At 42.4% G+C, this 11,589-nt stretch overlaps 1 protein-coding gene across 1 annotated transcript in view; it reads right to left on the bottom strand.

The window, feature by feature from the left end:
• Nucleotides 1-10,716, bottom strand: part of ext1c (exostoses (multiple) 1c) — an 86,020-nt gene extending 75,304 nt beyond the window's left edge. The window contains exon 1 of the mRNA XM_053864100.1: nucleotides 10,472-10,716. The gene's annotated coding sequence lies outside the window, so the exon portion shown is untranslated. The remainder of the gene's footprint in view (nucleotides 1-10,471) is intronic.
• Nucleotides 10,717-11,589: the final 873 nt, after the last annotated feature.

Here is an 11,589-nt window from a genome sequence, read left to right on the forward strand (position 1 = left end):
TCTTATACATGATGGGTCAAAAGGCGCTAGCCTGGAATTGGCCATAGCATGTGCACGGTGGGACATGCAGGTTGGAGGAGTGTTGTCATGGCAAAAAAAGAGCATATGGTGTTGTCTAGACTGCGTCTCTTTGTGTGAGCTGGCCTTGCATCTTTGTGCTCAGACATAATTTGTCACTTCACATTGGGCCCTACAAGGGTAAGCACACACACAGCAGCAGCAGCAGCAGAAGCAGCAGCAGAAGCACATTCTTCCATGTGCATATCGCTCACAAAAGCTGATGTCCTTTCACTTTCCCTTTTCACATCGAGGGCGTGTGTGAATTACTGTAACCACGACTTGACAGATAAAAGGAGAGCCCAGGCTCATGGTCGTTCATCAATCATTTCAGCCTTCAGTGGCCGTGCGCGCCCTCAGGACTGAGGCTACTCAACTATTTATGAGGCATTCTTTCCTTGTTATACGACAAAAACCTTTGCTTTCGTGGCTGAAGTAAAACATGTGAGGCTGAATAAATGGAGACTCTTTTGAATAAGATGAGTCTGCAAGAACAGATCCTGACACACGGAAGGGAAATAAATGCACGTTTGTAAAACAGCAAGTGATTAATGTTATGAGTTGACCAGGTTTTATCTGTCCTTTAACACCTTTTCTGGTGAGTAAACTGAACACCCACATTTGCATAGATAGAAGCCTATGATCACCATCCACCTTCAATAAATAGCAGCCGGCCTCAGGAGCACCAGCCAAAGCTTGTAGCTCACAACACTGGAGAAACACACATGCGTGCACACCGACACATTGGCTGGTGCGACTGGTTCATGTCATGGGTCAGTGATAGATCTTCATGACTGGGTGACTCGCGGTTGAAAAAGCCACAGAGGAGAGAGTTCAAGGAGAGGTGAGGGCTGGAACTACATCATCGTCCTTCTCTCGACACTCATGAGGGATTCATATTAAATTACCACACACTCCAAGCAAAAAAAGAGGGGAAAAAAAGAAAAACCACGGTCTGTTATACCATTATTATAACATAAACAAATGACACCATACACTGAAAGGTTGGTGTTGTGGCGCTCTTTAACATTTATATTTTATATATATATATATATATATATATATATATATATATTTTTTTTTTTTTTTTTTTTTTTTTTTTTATTGTGGCTAAAAAAAAAAAAGAAACATTCCATTAAAGGAATTAGGTTCACAATAATTGTGGGCCAACAATAACCCAAATAAGTACATTAACAAACAGTAAAATTATTAGAATTCATCTTCAAGTTAATAAAAATGAATGAGCAAAGTTTCCCACTTACACTTTGAGGGGACCTGAAGAAATCCTACACCATCAAACAAATGTTTTTGAGTCTTGCTGTCGGCTGACATTGAGATGTTTACAATCTCTTGGAATGCTTGTTAGCACGTAGCCACGCTTGCTAACTACTATGCCAGTGTGAGGAAGAAGATGCAACGTTTCCTTTGACACAATGCTATTGAACGGAATATAGAAATATTCTATTTTTCATGCCGCGATTATCATCAATACCAGTAGACAGGAATTGCGTCCGCCAACTCTGTGCCTATGTCTGTGTGACCGAACCAGAGTCTTTGGAAACGAAACCTTGTAGCTCCGCCTCTCCATAATGTCACAGTCGAATTATGTCACGTCTTAGTCAGTTTACAGTCAGGTGGTAATAACCCACCAATGTCTCTATCCTATGTTGATCATTGGTGATCTGTGCTAGTGTTGGGAGTCGAGACCAGAGCATATCGAGCACAAGCTCAAAAAATGGTTCAAGAGCAAGACCAAGGCTGACACTACGCTGATTATAGAACAAACCATTAGTTTCTTCTGTATTTACCTTCTCTGTTTTAATGGCAACATGCGGTATAGAAGTAACATCCGACTTATGATGCTTGACTTACATCCACCTGTACTTATGACCACGGCCAGCAGATGCTTTTTTAAATTTTTTTTATTCAATGTCTGGCATCGCAGCACGTAGCAGCCCGGCAACGCGTACGACAGTTACGGACATCTCACTCTCACTCAGCGATCTACCCCTACAGTAGCACCTATAACCCTCGCGTCGGCTATTTTGAATGGCATTCAGCTTACGTCCAAACCGACTTGCGACCGGTTGGTCGGAACCGATTCCGGTCGTAAGTCGGTTGTTACTTGCATTGTGATATTGGGTTCAGTTGGTCTGCAATGACTAGTTGACGTAGTCAATTATAATCGACTCTAAAATCAGTAGCCGACAGTAGTAGTAATAGTAGCAGAGAGTCGGCTAGTCGTGGCGTGATCGCACTGAACAATCCTCATTGGGAGGAGAAATGTTTGAGGCTACGGGACCAGGATGAGCCAAAAAACACATCAAAGGACATATGCCTACAACACACAATACAATCAGCCATGTTGCCATACACGTCATATGCTGACTAGTCAACTAATAGTTAATGTAGTTGTTGACTGGTTGAGTATAAAAATGGAGGACAGAAAGGATTTCCTGTGGACAAGACCTTACAGTCCACTATCAGAGCTTTAGGTGACATATTTTTTACTCATCCATATAACTGTATTGAGAGAATTTCAAAGAGCTCAAAATCCAGTGGCCTCCATCATATACACACATGCAGAGATTAAGGTGCAAATACCTGACCTTCAACAGTGAAAGGTCGCGTGACAAATTTGATCGACTCTCATCTGTCAATCCATATCACAGTGATGAGGTTCTTCAGACTTCCAATGCATCCCACGTTCCTCCCGAGACTCAGGTTATTAAGTCATCCAGGAGAGTAGAAGAGAAATGTGCCATCCCATCTGTTGCCCCTGAATATGTTTACAGAGCAGCTTATTCAACTGTGGCCAGGCTGACTTTGATCGGAAATGAAAACAGACATGCTCTGAAACGGACGCCACGCGTCAGAACCGTCCCCTCGAAGTCAGTGTTGGTCATCATGTGTCTTGCTTAAACTAATGGGATCAGGAGAAAAAAAAAAATATTTTATCGTCTCCTCTCTTGGAAGCTGCGAGGCCTGCGATGATGTAATCTTTGAGGATGAGACATTGTGCAACGCTGATTTAATCATCTTGGATAAGACACAAGTCATATTACAAGATTAATGATGCGGGTCATAAAGTAAGATTACATGTCGACAGCAGGAGCGTATCATCATTATGGAAATAAAAATGAAGCTGTTTGATGTTGCTCCAGTGTTGCTCTGCTGATGAATCAACCCATTTTATTTATACATAATTGACGAATAAATTAAAATAATATTACATGGACATTTAAAAGCGACTGGTCACCTGCTCAATAATCGTGGTCTCCGCAGGAAAATGTGTACCTTTCAGTGTCTATGGATCTTGTTTGGGAGTGAGAGGACATTTGTGTGAAAAGCAATGAAGCAGCCAGTGTTTCCACTACAATGATTGTGGCATACAGCCTCATAAATGAGAGCCGCCTTGAGAAAAATGGTCGCTTTATATGCGATCAAACGCATTAAAAACAAAGTGGAATCATCGTAACGCGCGGATAACATGTAGCGCATCATAGAGGTGGACGGAATTACGGGTTTTCACTGTGTTTTTAGCGGAAACTGCATGATCATAAAAGACTATTGCATAGTGAGTTCAGAAGGTTTTCAGCATTTTATTCCGGAAGCCGAGTAAAACAAGAGCTTTTCACTTCATCTAAAAGCTTCAACCTGGGTAAATAATGTTTTTAGTCCAAGGTCAGGTTCAGCCAAAAGCCCCTTAGCTCAGATAACTTTACGTGAGCGAGACTAGCCTTGAAATGTTCATGAGCTAAACCTGCGTCAAGCAAACAAAATATGTATTTCACTCACTCCACAAATATGCCAACAGTTGGTTGCCCATCCTTCTTTGCTCCGACCGAGACAGTCAGGGTCGTACGTGTTAGCTTGTGAGTGAGGCTGACAAAATCTCAGTTTGTGTGACCATGGTCTTATTTTGCTCAAGGATTGATGTACAAGAGAACAGCGTATGAATGCTCCAAGAGACGCCTTTGGCGGATGCTCAAGTACAAGTACAATGTTAATTTTACAAAAATGCATAGTATCCGGGCGAATAGAACATGGACATGGATGAGGCAGCAACTGATACCACTTCAAAAGGACCAGTTGAAATACGTATTTTAGTGAATATTAAAGACTATGCAAACATGTTGCATTGACTGGGGAAGAAATTACATGAAATAAAATGGTAAAACATGCAAAAAAGACCAATTCATATAGCTAGATTCTATATGTGTATAATTCTAAACTGTATAGTACTTTATTTTTGGAAGAACTAACAAGTCGCTCTTTGACTTGGGAAGCAATTGCTTTTCATTTCTACATGTGAAACTGCACTATTTGCCTCATAACGTTTCATCTGCTTATGAGACATATGCAACAATGAGCACAACTTCCATGGTCAAGCAGTTCGTCCTCAGTGTTGTGTCCCGCACTGTTTGAAGACGGCAAAAAAAAACGGGACTGATCTCTTATTCTATAGCTTTTCAGTGATAGACAAAGAGAAGAGGAAATGTCTGAAGCTAATAAGGTAAGTTGCAGTTCTGGAGAGCACTTTTACTGAAGACTCTTTTGGAGTAAAAGGTAGAGAGACCCTTCGTGACTTGCAAGGGTTAGTTTAGAAAAAAAAATGATCGTAAGGAGGAGTACCGATTCACATAGAATCACACTGCTTCAAGGCGATTTTCCAAGCAGGACCTTAACACATCACCGTCTAATGACATCAGTCGCCACAGAACTTGTCTGTCCATTTCACAGCCTGGGATTCTCTCTTGCAGTACGAATGCTAATTGTGAGTCACTTGGAAACCAAAGTAGATGCTCAATTTATTTAAATGTATTTCCATTTTTTTATTGTGTATTGTACTTAAGGGTTGTTACGTTGAAGAAATGAGTGAAACAACTGCAAATCAGTTGGAGGTTATTTGTTGAAATGTATATATTGAGTAATATATTTGTTTAAAAAAAAATCCCTGGCACCGGATATTGGTACCAAAGTCCTTCAAACATGGAAGGCACCCGTGTATGAAAGAGTCACAGGCTTCACAGGCTCCAGCAGTCTATTTGAATCACGGCGGGACGTCGTCTGGCATCTGGCGGGCGTGATGGTGAAAGTGACGTCAGACAAGCTGCAACATCCTCTAGCGCTCTGACTGGACATCTGAACAACCTCAACTGCCTTCTCTCAATGTTTAAGACAACCAGTTTTACAATCCTGGATGACAGTTTCTCACCTTACTTTTGAGATAATTCTGAAATCCCCAGAAATGTATGAATGAACATGGACAGTTACGCAAGAGCTTTGCCTTTTGGTTCAGCTGGTCATACACCAGGATGGACTCTTACATTGTCCTCATGAGATCCCTGCACCCATCTGTGTATTGGCTTCACGATTTGTCTGTTGGTGACAAGACCTATAGACCGGTACCTGGATAGGTATTGTCGATAGTTGAAAAAAGATGAGTCTCATCTACAGGTGAAGATGTGATCCTATTGTCAATGACCCAATATGTCCATGAAAACTTTTGTCCCACGTAGCGCTCCACTCCAAAGTATACCACCAGGCACCAAGTTCAGCAGCATTGTGTATCCAATAAAACTAACCCAAAAATGTCAGATTTTGTCTTCAGCAACGCACAATTGCCTCCTTGATTTATAAAAGCTCCACATACTTCTGTCTGTGTTGGCATTGCAGAAATAGCACCAGCCTGCAGCCTTTTTAAAGAACCGTTCTGCGGCCACATACGTATAAACTATACTTAAACCCACATCTGGCTTGTGTGTTTTTACTGGCTCCAAAGCTGGCGACCTATTAGTTCAGTGAAATGAAGTGTTCGGTGGAAAACACAAATATTGTGGCTAGGCAAAGAGCTAAAATTGAACGAGCGGCCCTATCATTACGCGGGCCCCAGAAATGTGACGGCACGACCCGGAATCAGAAGACTGTTTGATAGCATCTTTATGTGTCGAAGCAGCTGGGACAGACAGTGCAGTGAAGACTCTCTCTTGTTAACCGTGTTTTTATTGGAGTCTGTGTCGGCGTAATAGCAGAGCTGCTTTTCTATTTCTTTTGCGCAAGAGCTGTGGTTGTCTACGGTCACATCCGTCAGAACCCAGTATTTAAACTAAGTCTTTTTTTTTGTGTGTGGGTCCGCTGGATTTGACCAAGACTCAAAGCTAAAAATACAACACACACAGAAGAATAGAAATTATGCATCCAGCAGGAAGGTTTTTCATTCTTCCTTCCAAAATTCCTCTCCTCTCTGAATTTCTTTTTCATATACGCCTGCCATCTAATGTATGTATGTCTAAGGTACGTCATAAGGAACACACAGCCCTTTCAGAATGACTGCAAAATAGCTTAACAAGGATCAAAATTCAAGTAGTTCTATTTATTTAACCAAGCGACAAGCCTTCATATATGTATTGTTTGACTGAATGAATGTTGCGGTTGTGTAAGATTTGAAAACCATCACAACTGATACAACTGCATGCTTACCTTGCATAAATATATAAAAAAAAGATGTAGACACAAGGCTGGCTTGTAGTAAGGGAAATAATCAAAATAAAAATGTTTTTATAATCATTATTATTTTAATGAATCAGGGTCAGTCAAGTAAAACAATTGCCCAGGGGACCCCTGCATCTCAAAGTGTTACTGTGGCAACAGATACTGAGTTCACGCCTGTTAACGTTTGTTATTTGACTCGGATGCTTGTTTATTTGTTGTTGATCACGTTATTTTGGTCCAAATAGATGTTTACAGCTTTGTTTTTTTACAAAGCAAGTTGTTAGTTGTCAGTCGTTGACGTTAAAGTGTGTCAGGATGGGGTGGAGATAGAGGCGGGGTTATGGGTTGGGGGCGGGGTTTTGGAAGCCCTGTTCCAAGCTCCGAGCTAAAAGCCTGGTCACAAGTTACAATGTAAGCAGCTATTCTAAGTAATGGGCGACAGACACAGGTACCATTTGGTACGTACAGGGCGCATAAATGGGCCTGTAGTCGACTAGTTGGCATATGATCAGTACAGGTTGATGAATGTTGATAATTTTTTATAACTTTAATGCATATTTTCTTTTAAATCCCTCAAAATTAGGTGAATTGCTCCCTTACTTTCAGTGTTTAAGGTCACGTTAGTCCAATCCTCAGCCAACTGTCTTAAGAGACGATGTCACGCCAAGACAAACAATGAAGCCACCTGCAACTAACTTAACAGTCCATTATACCCAACGTCGACGAGCCATTGCAGCCCTAACCTGGTTTGCTTTCAAAACGCAATGCAACCGCACACTCACCCAGTGGAAACCATGTGCGATGTGATACTCAGTGATAAGAAACTGGTGGAACGCGTCGAACAACAACCAGCAGAAATGGAACAACCAATCAGATTTTAGTCAGAGAGTCCCTCGATTTGTGCGGGTTACGTTGGTCCGGAATGGGAAACTTTTTTTTTTTTTTTTTTTTCCGTAGCAGGTCAAAAGACAGAACACGGTGAAACACAAATGCAGTGAGTGGACTTGCACAACAAAAGGCTAGCAGCGGCAGACAAATGCGGGCTGTCTGATCTCACCGCCTTGCATTAAAAGCTTACAATGGCGATTTGATCCGCCTTCTATTTTCTGCCCTCACCTACCAGTTGCCCTTTAAAATTGACTCACTCTTTACTCACCCGCATGCCACATGCATAACAACTAGACGGAATCGGCGCTGAACAAATTCATAGCGTAAAAAATTAGCTCTCTGAGACTTGACATTTTGTATTTTTCCATTAGCTGGACCACCTCCCAGCCATTGTGGCAGTAAACCCAACACTGCTCTTTCCAAAAAAGGACATTTTATCATTCGGATAGCAGGAGATTCCAGCCTCACACAATGGCTGAAGGACACATGATATTTACTTAGAGCGGAACATCCGACAACAGAGGCAGCTTCCCGACCACGCACACGCATTGAGCAGAGAATAATTACAAGCTGTGTTGATTAATTATGTCTCAACAATATGCGGCACTCCAACGCCACGAGGGCTAATTAACAGGACGGGCGGGTAGATACATCGACTAAGAGCTTTGAGTTGACACCAAAAATTTCAGACAGACATGCAGATCACACACACAGACAAGGACCCCGGTGATGCACCGTGGCTGATGTGAGGGCAGAATCCATCACTCTTATGAACCCATCCAGCTGGCTGGGCATCCCACGCAACTTATCTTATCTGCAGGGCTTTTGCCTGAGAGCCGCTCCAGAGCAGATAAGACCACTGACCTTGACGACTGGGGGAAGAGATACGATCTGACCCTGAGATACACAGGATGGCCAAGATATATCCTATATTCTAACAGCTATGATTGAGGCCAAGTGAAGACCACATCGTTCAGACATGAGCAACCGGGAAATTATCAGATGCTGCTTCTCCTTTGTAAATGGTCTCCGTCATGGGCCGCATTTACCGGACTATGCTCCTGGTTCTGTATATGGTTCGTCCCAAGATTGGACTGGGAATATCCCAAAGGAGAGCTGTAGGGCAGGGGTCTAGGAAAAGGGCCACAGTGGGTGTAGGTTTTTAAACCAGCACCCACTGTGGCCCTCTAAGGACCGGTTTGAGACTCCAGCTGAAGAGGAAAGGACAGGAAGTCTGGGCTTCTATAGTTCGGCTGCTGCCCCCGGGACCCAGCCTCTGTGTTTTTACTAAATGGATGAATTAAAGTGAGCACTTTTCTTCTTTTCCTATTTCAGCTGCAAACACTGACTCAACAACCGAGTCAGTCAACGGGCACAAGTGGGCAAAATGTCACGATTTATGAAATCAGTATCACTACTTCACATATATGTGCAAACGTTTTTGCTCATGCTAAACACGTACAACCCTGACAGCCCCAGGTAGCTGTTTCCTTGAATCTACTCACAAGCAAGCATTTCCTGTGAAGATAAAAAGTAAATTAAAGCATTAATAAATCACTATATTTCATCTTTACTTTGCATGTCCTGAAGGTGTGGGTAAACTAGTGATGGTTATCAGCATCGTACTGGATCAATAATGGGTCCCATCCAAACTGAGACTGTTCAAGATCCGATCCATAAGCTCAGGCTATTGTGCATGTCATGACTGAATGTCTTTTTGAGTTTATGTTTATGCTGTGTCTGCCGTGTGACGCTTCGTATTATTGTTGTGTTTAATTATTTCAACATTTCTTCTGTCTTTTACTTTTATTGATGCTGTTTAAAGCGTTTCTCTTAATCCAAAGCAGTTGAGCAGTTGGTGTGACGTTTTTTAAGTGTCAGTATGAACAACTTGAAGGTGTGGATCAGAGTGGCATCAACCGATCCTCAGGGCTGCAGCATCAATGTCGGTATCGGTGTGAACATTGTGAACACTGGACATGAGGAGTCATGGCTTCACTTCTTTTTTTTTTTTTTCATGGATCAACCTCTCAGATAATTTCCTTTCAGGTGTCAGGATGCTTCTGGGTGTGACAGCTACTCGTGCTGGCCTCAAGTCGTCCTGATGTAAACCCAGTCATCCGCACTCGACTTGGACAATAGCGGCTGCTCCTTTTCGGAGAAAAATCTAGCCGTGATCGTTCTGGAAAAACTATTAATGGGATGTGGAGTTATTTTATCAGTTGATCTGTGGACAAGTTGAAACAAACTCTGACAGGCTTCATGTAGTGTGGGGAGCATTGTTCCGACTACACCTCAGTCAGTGTTCAGAAGCCATCAGAGGAGCACTAGAGTTGTTTCACAACGCAAACCTCACAGGGAAATTACTGTCTTCAGATATAAACTGAAAGCAAAATCACACATTTAAGGTAAAAAAAAAAAGATGCCTGTTCAAAATGTGCTTTGCTGTTAGATACATAGTGCCATGTATCTAAATGTATATTGATGTTAATAAAGGTGTGCTGTATAATGCCAATATTGACTCAGAAATATAAATGTGTTTACATTATAATTAAATGGCTCCACTTTACAGCCATCTGTGCTAATAACGGAAATGCATTCGCAATACAACACCTGATCAATACAATGTAGAAGAAATGTAAGACGGATGTGAATGACTTTATTCACCCTAAAAACAACCTAGTTTTACACATCAAAGCACCTTTTCCGCGTGAATTATTGATGGAGAATTAAAATTATACGACCGTGATATTAATGGTTTGCAGCAGCCTGTAACGTTATTCAGATTAAATCTGGCACAAACAAAAGGCTTCCTTTTACTTAAGATTCATGTGTCATCGGTGGTTTGTAAACAAGGCGCGAGGAGAGAGGCGTGTTGTTGGTGTAAACAAAGGTATGACGGACATGATCGCGGCAATGTTTGTGAGCGAAAGCATGGATGGATTTAAAGGGAGCCACCAGAAACACCTTTCAACCAGACATCCGCGCCCGACGCGCTCCCACTTCTCCCCGACACAGAGCTCGCTCCTACCGGCGGATGAGGCGCAGTCCGTCCCCTCCCTCCCGCTCGCGTCTCTGGTGGTCCTCCTCTTCACAGCGAGCATTTGAGATTCATTCCAGCGTCCGCTCCGCAAGCCCCCTCCGTCGGCGTGAGAATGAAGAATACACGAGTTAAATTGTCCATTTTCCAGCTCCACAACAGTCCCCTCACACACACACGCGCTCACACGCGCGCTTCGACCCGCCCTCGGGCGGCGCTGATTGGTCCAGCTGCGCCTCCGTCGTGTGCGCGATGACAAACGCACATCTGGATGGAACCGTAGACGCTTTTGGAGCCACTGAGTTACGCACATGAAGGAAGTGAGGCAGGTGCGTCACGGCGAATGGTCAGGAGGGATTTACATGCGGTGCCTTGGAAAAACATTCAAATTAGAAAGCTGGTTTCGATTTGCTGCTGAAATAAATGTACCAGGAAAACGAGGGATTCATTTTCAGATTTTTTAGAGTCACCTATTGAAAGTCCTAAAATAAAAGTTCGCTTTGTATTTGATTGGTCTGTTACATTTTATGTTTATTGACGAGGAGCATTGTTTTTACACGAGCGCCATCTAGTGTTCGGAAGGTCTCACTCAGTCGCTGGCCTCTCCTTGAAATATCCAACTATCAGTGTTTTCGTATTCACAGTAACTTGTTTAGGATAAGTGAGGCCTACAGTAAAATGACAAGCAGCAGTAAGCCATATTTGAAGCTTAAAAAAGAGGAGAAATTAAGAACAAAAACGCTGATATTGAAATATGTGTTCATGTTTTGGTCTTTTGCATTGGCAAAAATGTATTTAGAATTTATTGCTTATTATATAATTATTTATTTATTGTATTAATATATATTGTAGTGTTTGCTGGTAGTCGACAGAAAAACAGCCATTCCGTAGTTCACTTTCTTCTTTTATTTCCGTCAAAATCTGTGGAGTGGTCTCATAGGAAACAGAAACAACAGCAGCTCCTGGCTCACCTGAACAACTCCAAACAAAACTCCCTCTCCCCTTCAGCGCAGCGTCTCGCTCCACCCCCACTCATTTATCACCATTGGCCTCCTAAAGGAACAGCATAAACATTAACCCAGAACGTTACAATATTTGGACGCATGGAC

The sequence above is a fragment of the Synchiropus splendidus genome, chromosome 4, assembly GCF_027744825.2.
Source record: "Synchiropus splendidus isolate RoL2022-P1 chromosome 4, RoL_Sspl_1.0, whole genome shotgun sequence".
Taxonomy (NCBI): Eukaryota; Metazoa; Chordata; class Actinopteri; order Syngnathiformes; family Callionymidae; genus Synchiropus; species Synchiropus splendidus.